Genomic DNA, 12525 nt, shown 5'->3' on the forward strand with positions numbered 1-12525 from the left:
ATTAAAGCAACATAATTTTAAGAACAAAGTCCATGCTCAATAATACAGGTATAATTTTAAGAACATACTGTACATACAGTACATGTATTGTACAGTACTGCAACATTTATATGGGTTCTCATCAGCTCTGCAACAAGCAGCTCAGTTCTGGTTCGGCAGACCTACCCTGTTGCATGACGAAGCCCACCACCCCGTCCAGGTTGATGTGCACGTGGATAATTGAGCTTCAGGAAGCTTCAGGATTATTTATAGCTTTCCTGCCAGTTCTGTGAGCTTCATAGATTGCTACTTCTGTCTTTGTGTAGCAAAACTTTCCCTCCATTTTGGCAGAAAGCAATGGCCGGAAGCACTGTTGGCCTCTGTGAAGTGTAGGTCTTTTGACTTGCGTTACAGTGTAGGCTTATTGAAAGAAAACTACAAAACGGCAGAGCCATCCAAATCCAAATTGTCCAAATTATTAATTTTTTCGTTAACGTTTTATCCCATACCATCCCAATCACGTGAGTAATATTAAAGTTGACCGTCGTGTGCCGTGTGCAGTCTTACGTTGAAAAGCTGTGAAAGAGCGAGTCCATGAAAGTTGAACCGCGAAGCAGCGAGGGACTACTGTATCTTTACCTGCTTCTTCCTTTTTGGGGTCACGGGGGTCAGTGGTACCCATGTCCAGCCATCACTGTGCAAGATGCAGGGTACACTCTGGACAGGTCACAGGTCCATGACAGAAATGTAACATCAACAATAATTCAATACACAAATATGAAAATAAACGTGGCACAATTTTCTGCTGCAGTATCGCCCAGCTGACATTTAATTTTTGCTGAATTAAAACATCACCGGCACTGCGAAAACGTTGAATGAACCACAAGCCAGAAATGCATAGTGAACTGTAAACACGAGGCAGATCAGCATATCTTTTCCATATGTGCTCCATCCTTCTTTGTTTTGAATTCTAAGACTCTATTTTTACACCAAATGAGCAGCAAAGGAGATTTAGAATCCCCCACTGGGTTAGCAAGATGTGCTCATGTGTTGGCTGCATTAGCCTTTTCTGGTCGTGTGCAAATGTACAGACATGCAGGCTTCTCTTTCACTGCTTGTGTTTCCACCGAAGAAAGGAAGTCATAAATAATCTTAATGGTTCCCAGACGGAATTCAATTACCTCTGTCACCCAATAGAAATGAATAAAAGCCAGTATGTGCTCTTATTCTATTTGCATGTCCCTGGGGGATGATGTTTACATTTTTACAATTTTCAGACACTGGTTTGTTCTCTGTGGCTTGCTTAGTCAGAATATTCATTTAATCAAATGCTAATTTGACATAATACCTAACAGACGCAGGAGACCTTCTGTGGCTTTCATAGATAGCATTGTGCAATAAAAACACAGCAGTCCTCCCCAGCAAAGTGAACTGGCTGGGTTTGAAGTAGGGGCGTAATAAATCACAGTAGCTCCTGCCAGAACATTTCCTCTTCCTTCAGAAATGAGGAAGAATCTGTGCAATCAGAAAATGCTTCAGTGGTCGTTTCTTCAATTAGGAGCCCTGGATTTGAGTCAGCTCATTGAAAATCAAGGTCATTTACTGATCAGGTTATCATTCCAAAAAGGCAAACTGAAATGCATATTTACAATATACGTATCATTAAAGTCTTAGTGTTTCTTGAAAGAATGCATATCGCCCGCCACCTTTCATCCCAGGATTTTAAACCAAATTCATAATGAGCAAGCCTTTCCCAGTAAACATTAAACATGCAAACAAGGTCCATAACCATGACCTCACTGGTACGTCAATATGGGGTCGAATGTTTGAACGTCGGACTTGGAGGTCATATAAACATCCAAGACAGGTGCAGATGTGCCTTAAGTGAATCATAAGTTTTATAACCATAAAATTTACAATCATAATTTATAATCATAAAAGAGTAAATGTGCACAGTTACTCTTTTATGATTATACATTTGCACGGCTTCGTTCATAAACCAACTGTTGCTATTTTCTTCTTTTTCTGTTAATCCAGTAAAGAGGATAAAGGAAAAATTTAAGGATGATGATTTAGTTGTAAAACTTAGTCCATCTGTTTCTAGTGAAATTTAAGGAGTGATGATTTAATTATAAACCCAGTATCTGTAGTGCGTGGAGGACCAGTTTCCTGTCGCACAACAGATGGTCAAATATACTGTTTCTTTGACTGTGTTTGCAGCAAAGCGTTGGGGTCGTGACAGAGCAGCCGACTCCAACCCTGAAGGTTCTGGGATCAAACCCCAGTCATTCCAACATCCATCTGGAGGTGCATCAGAACATACAGTGATGACCACACAAAGCACTTAATAATAACGTTGCTATTAACTGAAGTGAATAAAATGGGTTCAATTTTGATGTAGAAAAGACGTCTATATTAACCGTCCACTGGACGTCGGAAAAAGACGTCATCTGGCGTCACAGTCTGCACCTGTGAGGGACCAAAATTACACGTGCAAAAACGACTTAAAAAATAGATTGATTAGACGTCTCCTTTTTGATCAAACTTTGTAAATTATATTATGCATGAAGTGTCAACTATCGGTTTGTGTTACATCCACACCAAATTTCAGCTCACAAATTTTAAACTTGACTAAGTTCTGGTCACTTTTGTGTACCTTGACGTTGATTAGGTGTGGTGGCCATATTCAATGGATGACTTCCCACTAAACATTAGACGTCGAATGGATGTGCAGATCACGTGTCTATATATTTTAATTTTTATATACAGGTATATATATATATATATATATATATATATATATATATAGTGTTTTTTTAATAATTTCCTTAAAGGTAAAACATCTATATAGTGGTTTATAGGGTATTTTGTGAACAAAGTGTAACAAAACTTAAACAGGTCTGCTGATTTGCACGGAGCACCAATCACAGCATTCACTCGATCACAAGGACTCACTTTTATTTATTCATGCTCATGCAAAAGAAACTTAAAATGACTGCAGCAGAAGCTTCCAATCACTGTCTGCATAGGTTTATTTTTTTACATCCTCCGAGCAAAAAGTGCTCACTCAGGGTTCGTCTTCTGCTCTCACGTTTGTAATTTTGCTTTCAGCTAAAAATGTGTGATGTCTTGCATAGCAAATAGAGTTTTGCCAAAATATATAGTGCAGCATGATGTTCTGTTATGCTTCTTTGAATCTAATAAGAATTGTTCAGGAACCTGGGCAAGGTGAGCAGTTTGGAGATAACGTTGTCACATAACAGAACACTGATCTAATCTATCACTAAACTTTTACTTTACAGCCAAATTCAAAGACACAGATCAGTTTTTTTTTTAATGTAGAGAAGTAGAAAATCTTGTGTTTAAGTTTTACTTCACCTCTCTTTCCTTTTCTTAAATCATGTCACGAACATTCGCCCTCAACACCACAGATCTGTGGACAGTACAATCAAAGATTCAGGTATGCTAATGTATTCTTTTTCCTCCAGCCTCAATTAGGCAGAAATGGAGAGAAAAATACAGCTCCCTGTGAAGCCGCAGCTCTTCATAGCTACAGATTTTTACATAATATGAAGTATTACACACAGGGTGCTGGAAACATGATTCAATATGTAAAGCTGGAATATTTACCGAACTGGGGGAAAAGGCCTTTTTCTCTCAGTGACAGATCCAGATGGGAAATATTATGTTTATTTTATTTTTATTTTTTGCAACAGATTGATTTTGCTTCGCATAAAGACATGAAATAGAGTGAAACAGTCAACTTTGCTCTCACTTCACAAACATGTTAAATCTCATTTGTTTAACTCATTCATACAAAACAAGTTATCCAAATGATACTGGTACCTGTTAATCTCGAGGCATCTGAGGAGGGAAAACGTGAGGAAATCATAAGGAGGGGAAAAAATAAAAGGAACGACTCTCAGCTATCTTTGACTCTTTTCCCATAGTTTGTATCATCAGAATCAGAATAATATTTATTATCATTGTGCCGAAGTACAGTGAGATTATGTTCATCCGGAAGATGGGCAGAGTGCACGTTGCTGCTGCTTCTAAGAGTGCGGCCCTTTAGTCTTTTTGAAAGAAAAGGGGGAAAGGCCATGAGGAGAGGATAGTTGTATAACAGAAAAGATCTCTTCACACCTTGTCCTTATCCTTACCTTAAAAAACTCTACCAGCAAGCACATTTATAGACACATTACATATGCATTTGATGACAAGACGGTGATATTTGTCCATGAAGCACTCCCAGATTGCATTCTGGTCCTGTCGACCTGCCAGCCTGTCATCAGTCTGTTGAAAATGGTAGATTGGATTTTTTTAAGCTTTTTGCACATCTGTGTTACTTACGTGTTTATAGCAAGGTCAGATAACACTGTATGACTATTGCCCCTCCAACCCCACAAAATAAATAAATAAATAAATAAACGCAAGGCTTCAGTACTATTTTTAGATACTGACCATGTAAACAAACAAAAAAAAAAGTTGTGTACCAAAGTGCAACTCATTAAATTAAATTGTCTCTGCAACAAATGTAAAAACTGGACGTTGTCGACATTGTTGCCAAATGAATGAAACTTTTTCTACACAAACTTTAGTCTATCCTTCATTTTCAAACCAATAAATCTGACTTTGTGGCTCAGTCTGGAAACAGAAAATGCTAAAGAATTGAACACTGATGATATCTCATTAATTCTGCTGTTCTCTCTGGAGTGAAAAAAAAATAAACAAGCTGACAGTTTTAAGTTTCACTCACTTTTTGGTTTTGCTTCCTCGTTTGCTTCATTCACGTCCCCGTCTCACATTCTCCTCCAATCATCTCATCCGACTCCGTCCATCTTTATGTTTGATCATTAATTCTCATTATTTCTCATCATCTGTTTCATGTACTTACGTTTTTGTTTGTGATTAGTGAATTTGAACCTGGAAAGACGGGGTGATTCTCCTGCCCGTCAGAGCTCCACCTCATTAACTAAGCCCCCCAGTGTAAAATCTGGCATGTGAGCATTACATCGCATTGTTCCAAACAACACAAGCCTGTCTTAAGTGTTTATTTTCCAAGAATGGTGTGTTGGAGGTTGTTTATTTTAGAAAGAGGGGATAGATGTTGGCATTTTGTCACGGTATCATCCTGCAAATTCTATTAAATCCACACAAAAGCTTTTGGGTCTCTCAAGTTTTCTCCCAGCATAAATATTGATGCAGTTTTATGCAGAGTACAAAGCAAGAGCTCTTAACCTCTCTTTATCTCGGAATAATTATCAACATCCAAGGGTCTTAGAATATCATTAGGGTGAGTAGCAAAAATCCAAATCAATGTAACAACAAGGGCAGGCAAATTCATTTACTTTCTTCTCGAGGGAGACCGATTTCCCATTACGATGCTCTGAGGATCCTGTTCTGCAACACAACAGGACCGTGACAGTGAGGGGGCACGGTAATACGTTTTGGCAGTTGTGCTGTGCAGCTAGCTGGTCATGATATCTGGCATCAGATGTGCCATCTGTGCAGATAAGCATCACATGCATTGGCCCTTAGACAAAACTAACACAGGGCTGACAGATCCAGTGTTTACTGCGTTAAGGATGAGGCAGATCATAAAAAATAAAAAATAAAAACATGCTGGCAAAAAAAAAAAAAAAAAAAATGAGGAAATGATGATGCTGTTTATTGGGGTTCTGCTTTGCCAATTGGGCAGTAAACCTCAAAGTCAGCTACTATTATCTGATTCCACAGCAACTTAACAAAATGCAAATAAAAAATAAAACAAGTAGCAGCCAAGTTTTGCACAGAAGGGAGGTTTGGTTTGATGAAAATCGCTTCCCCTGTTGGAAAAAGAGACGTTTGAACAACTTTGTAAACAGCAACTGTTGCTGCTGTTTGCTACTGCAGCATATCTTTGAAAGGCGTGGTGCGGCAACAGTAACAGTAAAGGAGTAAAGAGGGTGCTGACACCCTGAGTTAAATGTTTTTTATGAAAGAAGGTGTCCAGTGAGAGGCTGCGGTGTTGAATACCAAACCTCAGCACTTCTGGAAGTGACTATGTAGGAGGGTCAAGAAGCAGGTCAGGAACAGCTGTCCTGAGAATGGATACAAATAAAGTCAAATGGTTCAAACACAGTGAGCAGTGTTAGACGTCCCACACATATTTGAGCCTCTGCATGTCACTCTTACCAGTGGCACAAGTTTTCTGATAAATATTTAATAGATATATAATGTTTAATGACAACAAAAAAAACATTTTAGCAATCAAATACACAGTATATTAAAATACCCTGAGGTATGAATGAACAATATTTGAAAAAACAGAATTACATTTCAAAAAATGCAACAAAAACACAAAATTAGAAAAACCAGAATTACATTTGAAAAAACAGATTTACATTAAGCCGATGCAGACGTGGCTAAAGCGGACGTGGCCGAAGCAGAAGTGGCCGGAATCACATTTGAAAAAAATGGAATTACATTAGGCCAAATTAGAAGTGGTATTTTTGTTTGTTTGGGGTTTTTTGGGGTGTGTGTGTATATATATATATTTTTTACTTTATTAACAACATAAAACAGAACAATGTCTAAATAAAGGTTGAATGAAAATGTACAGTACTCACACAATGGAGGTACAGTTAGCAGGCTAGCGTTTAGCCTGTAGAAATGGAGAGTTATGTTTTGTTCAAGCTTAAAGAAGAAGATATGATTGTGGAAAAACTCAGCAAGATCTTCAAGGTAATTACATTTTGTTAACAAACATTTTAGCTTTACATTTTAGTTTTACTGGTGCTGCATTAGTAATACCTAGCCTGCTTACTGTAACTCCGTTGTGTGTGTACTGTACGTTGTTCTGTTGTTAATAAAGTTTTTAAAATACACACAAAAAAAAAAAAAAAAACACCACTTCTGGTTTGGCTTGATGGAATTCTGTTTTTTCAGATGTTCATATATACCTCATGGCCACCGTATTAAAAAGACGGTGAACTGCATCAATAGTAGAATAAAGTATAGGACATCATATAAACCCAACTTTTACAATATTAAAAACGCAAAAATAATTTCACTGATAGTAAAAACTACTAAATTGTTTAAATCCCGTAAACATCCACCAATCAGTAAGCGAATTAAAACCATCCCATACCTCAAGCTTAAAGAGTTTTCCAGGGTAACGTTTGGGTAAAGTCGAACAAATGAGTTTTATTGACTTTTTACTGTTAAATTAAAAAAAAATTAAAAAGGGCTTAGGTCAATAAAAATATACACTGCACTTTCTAGAGCTATTGGAATGCTCCGTCTGGGTCAGGATTGAGTCCCTGCTTCAAAAAGAGTAGTTTAAGTATCTGAGAGTTTTGTTCTTGAGTGATGGTTGGAAGAAAGGAAGCTGGGTGAAGGTATCAAACCCTCGTCCACAGTAATGAGGGCACTGCTCCGCTCTGTCACTGAACAGAAAGGCAAAGCTCACGGTTTTCTGATCGTTCCACGTTCCAGCCCTCAACTGATCACAAGATGTGGATCATGACAAAAAAAAACAAGATCCTGGAAGGAGCTGAAACGAGCGTCAGCTGTAGAGCGGTGAGGCTCAGCCTTGAAGATGAGGAGCTCTCATCTGGTGGGAGCTGAGAGTAGAGCCGCTCCTCCTCCTCCCTATTTAAAGGAGTCAGCTGAGCCTCACTCTGGAGCTTTTCCAGGCACGTTCCACTGGAAGGAAACCCTGAAGCAAACCCAAAATTTGCTGGCAGGGTTTTGAACCCTCTCTGACCTGGCACTGCTTTGGGATCCCCAGGAGGAGCTGGAGAGTATCGCTGGGGATGTCTGGGTCTGGGTTTCCCTCCTGGACCTCCACAACCCCCACCACGGATGAGCTGGAAGCAATATATGAAATGGAGTTTGTTTCAAATTTGCATTTTGGGGTCATCGTTGTTTGTATTAAAATGTTGGAAATGAATTAAAATCCATCTTTTATGTCTTGACTGTGCACACAAGAGTTATCAGTTACAATGCACGCTGACAGCATTAGTGTGGTTTTTTTTTTGTTTGTTTGTTTTTTGCTGTAGTAGTTGTTTGAGCATGTTATAATTACACAGATATGTAAAATGAATTAATCAGTGTTTAAATCTAACCTATTAATTAATTTAAAGGGTTTCCCTACTTAACTGCAGATAGTTAATAGTTTGTAGAAGAGTCGTCGCATTACAACATCAGTGCCCATTTACAATCACAAACTGTTGACATACAAAGTATGAATGGATTTTTTTTTCTTGTTTTATTGTTATAATTTGATCGAATAACGTTTTAGAGTCTAGAAGATAAAAACAAGTGTTTTGGCAGCTGATTTTAAGGAGTTGTTAAGGTGCAGGTTTTCAGACCATTATCAAAAATTTAGTTAATAGCATAAAAGGCTCTTTATAACTCAGGAAACATCTAGTAGAGAAAACTGACATGTTCAGAAGTAAATGTACATTAAACTTGTGGTAAAACTATAAAAGGGGCAGATGTTTTTAAAACACTCTTTATCAGCACTAGCCATTTGTATATGACAACATGCTTAAACCATATTAATTAAACACCAGTCAGTTTTAATTTTTCTCCACTCTCTACCTTAAAGGTTCAGTCACAACTGATGGATTAAAGAACGTGTTTCCAAATATTCCTGCAGCCTTTCGCCCTGCCCGCCACCTCTCATTCTCACCAATCCACAATCCTCGTGTTCTATTTTAACGAGGTGCGAGTCCCTTTAGGTCGTATAAAAAGCAAAGTCCAATTAGTTGGCATAGACGGAGGGCAGTGGATGATGCAACACAGTGACACACAGACCCATGAATGAAAGTAAATCAGCTGTGAATAAATAGAAACAACATCTCAGGAATGATGAGAATTATGAGGAGAAACATGACAGATGAAGGAAAGATGCCAAAATAAACAAGAATTCTTATCAGTTAGTTGAAATTCTCATATATATATATATATACTCTATACTGTATATTTCCATTTTCATTACTATTTTAGTTTTATCTTTATTGCAACTCTATCTCAAAATAATCAAGTCATACCCACCATTCTTTTTAATTCTACTTTCATCTCACAATTTCCATAAATATCTCTTGTGCCCACACAACAATGTTCTGGAGCGCATCATATACAGGTGCTGGTCATAAAATGAGAATATCATGCAAAAGTTTATTTATTTCGGTAATTCCATTCAAAAATGAAACTTGTATACTATATCCATTCATTACAGACAGACTGATATGCATGTATTTCAAATGTTTATTTGTTTTAATGTTCATGATTATAACTGACAAACAATGAAAACCCCAAATTCAACATGTCAGAAAATTAGAACATTACTTAAGACAAATTATATTAAAAAAAAGATTTTTAGAAATATTGGCTAACTGAAAAGTATGAATATGAAAAGTATGGGCATGTACAGCACTCAGTACTTAGTTGGGGCTCCTTTAGTCCTGGATTTCTTCAGCAATGCGGCGTGGCATGGAGTCGATCAGTCTGTGGCACTGCTCAGGTGGTATGAGAGCCCAGGTTGCTCTGATAGTGGCCTTCAGCTCTTCTGAATTGTTGGGTCTGGGATAGGACATATTCCTCTTCACAATAACCCATAGATTTACTATGGGGTTAAGGTCAGATGAGTTTTCTGGCCAATTAAAAAAGGGATGCCATGGTCCTTAAACCAAGAACTGGCAGCTTTGGTAATGTGTGAAGTTTCCAAGTCCTGTTGGAAAATGAAATCTGCATCTCCATAAAGTTGGTCAGCAGCAGGAAGCATGAAGTGCTCTAAAACCTCCTGGTAGACGGCTGCGTTGACCTTGGACCTCAGAAAACACAGTGGACCAACACCAGCAGATGACATGGGACACCAAACCATCACTGACTGTGGAAACTGGACACTGGACCTCAAGCAACTTGGATTCTGTGCCTCTCCTCTCTTCCTCCAGACTCTGGGACGTTAAAGGAAATGTAAAATTGACTTTCATCAGAGAACATAATTTTGGACCACTCAGCAGCAGTCCAGTCCTTTTTGTCTTTAGCCCAGGTGAAACGCTGTCTCTTGTACAAGAGTGGCTTGACACAAGGAATGCGACAGCTGAAACCCATGTCTTGCATATGTATGAGCGTGGTGGTTTTTGAAGCACTGACTCCAGCTGCAGTCCACTTTTTGAGAATCTCCCCCACATTTTGGAATGAGTTTTGTTTTACTATCCTCTCCAGGATGTGGTTAACTCTATTGCTTGTACACTTTTTTCTACCACATCTTTTCCTTCCCTTCACCTCTCTGTTCATGTGCTTGGACACAGAGCTCTGTGAACAGCCAATCTCTTTAGCAATGATCCTTTGTGTCTTACCCTCCTTGTGCAAGGTGTCAATGGTCGTCTTTTGAACAACTGTCAAGTCAACAGACTTCCCCGTTATTGTGTAGCCTACAGAACTAGACTGAGGCACCATTTAAAGAACTTTGCAAGTGTTTTGAGTTAATTAGCTGATTAGAGAGTGGCACCAGGTGTCTTGCAATTTTTAACCTTTTCACAATATTCTAATTGTCTGAGATACTGAATTTGGGGTTTTCATTAGTCGTTATAATCATCAACATTAAAATAAATATACATTTGAAATACATCAGTCTGTGTGTAATGAATTACAATATACAAGTTTCACTTTTTGAACAGAATGACTGAAATAAATCAACTTTTTCATGATATGCTAATTTTATAACCTGCACCTGTAAAAATACTTTAAAAGACCTTTAGTTTTGTTATGTTTTTGCTTATCTGACCCAGCTTCTGCTTTCAGTTCATGATGGACCTGATCTCCAAGTAAACACTGGATGTTATGCATTTTCATCAACAGAGTATTTGTTTTTGTCAAATTTGTGCCACAGAGGTGAGTTTGTGCATGTTTTAGAGCTGCTTATCTGATTCTACATGCAGTACACTTTAATAAACTGGCATCTACAGTTTCCTTCAAATGGAATTACAGTAAAAAAATAACAAGAAAAAATGTCAAACGGAAACAAAGAACAGTAGGTGCTTTTGATGACTGCAGAGGAACATAGATTCAAGTTCTGTTAGATCCTGCAGGGCAGAGGGACGGGTGAAAGAAGAAGCTCGAGGGGTTAAGTCAGAAGAGAGGGAACTCTTCTTAGATCTAAGTGAAGACCTGCTCCGAGGGGAACAATGACACCGTTATCAGGTGTAAAACAGAAACGTGGTCTGTAAAAACCCTCTTTGTGCTGCAAAATCTGGACAATCCACCCCTTGAAGGAGAACTCCCTTCTGATGGCATGTTTTTGTTTGTTTGTTTACTTTTTGCCTTTTGACGTATTAAACACAAACAAAACATAAAAATCCACACATATTCCTCGTGAATCTCTGCAGTTCTTATAGAAAACATTTGAGCCCTGAAGCATCGATTTATCTACACTGCCACCAGTTCAAGGGTGTTCAGACAAGTGGTTAATAAGGGTCATATTTTTCTCCTAACCACAAATATATATATATATATATATATATATATATATATTTCCCATTATTTTATTTCATTGTTTAGTATTTTGTCTGCAGCCCCCAGTTTAATTTATTTATTTATTTTTGCTGAATCCTGCAGAAACTCAGTCACTTTCAAGGCTTGGAGGGAATATTGTGAGTTTATCTTTACTCTAAAACAAGAATAAAAAAACTAGGGAAATGCAAAAGGCTGCAGTAAGAGGTTGACTGAAAGGAGAGTACAATTACCATTTTTTTCAGACTATAAGGCGCAATATCAATGAACGGGTCGCACTAAGCTAAACTAACTAAAACATTTTGACAGATTTTTGAGCGCCGTGTACCAAATAAAATCGTCTGGAGGTCAGTAAGCACAACCAGAATTAATACATAAGGTGCACCAGATTATTAGGCTCACTTTTGATTTTTGAGAAAATTAAAGGATTTTAAATGTGCCTTATAGGCCAAAAAATACGGTAATAAGAAAAGTCCTGAAGGTCTGTTAATGATGAGAATGATTGAATTTTCACAACCATTATGATGTTCATTATCATCAATACTTGTAGCTTTTTCCCTGGAGATTTAAGAGCCTAGCATGATTAAAATATTCATCAAAAGTGTGATTTTCTTTTTTTATATATAAATTACAGAATTTTACATCCATCAACCATGATGAACATGCTATCCTTTTTTCTTGATACCATTACAGTTTTTTAATGTGATAGCACCTTATTTTTGCTTCTGCCGACTATCACATTTATTTAATTTGCATTCTCATTATTTCCACTGGCTCTCTCCTTTTTTTACCGACAGGATCCGGTCCATGTTCGCTGTAACTGACAGAAACCCAGTTGAGGAGGTAATTGTTTAAGACCATTGATCAATAACCTATCTTTATCTTAAATTGGACAGTTCTAGTTTTAGCTCCAACATGGGACCAAAGTTCTTCACTCCACAAAACTACTTGTCACAGTGAATAATGACCAACAGGACAGGAACACGAGCGGCGCTGTCAAAGCCCTGACTCCAAACAACGCTCACTTATGTAAAGAACTGCTCA

The sequence above is a fragment of the Nematolebias whitei genome, chromosome 4, assembly GCF_014905685.2.
Source record: "Nematolebias whitei isolate Nwh7 chromosome 4, NemWhi1, whole genome shotgun sequence".
In the NCBI taxonomy this organism is placed as follows: Eukaryota; Metazoa; Chordata; class Actinopteri; order Cyprinodontiformes; family Rivulidae; genus Nematolebias; species Nematolebias whitei.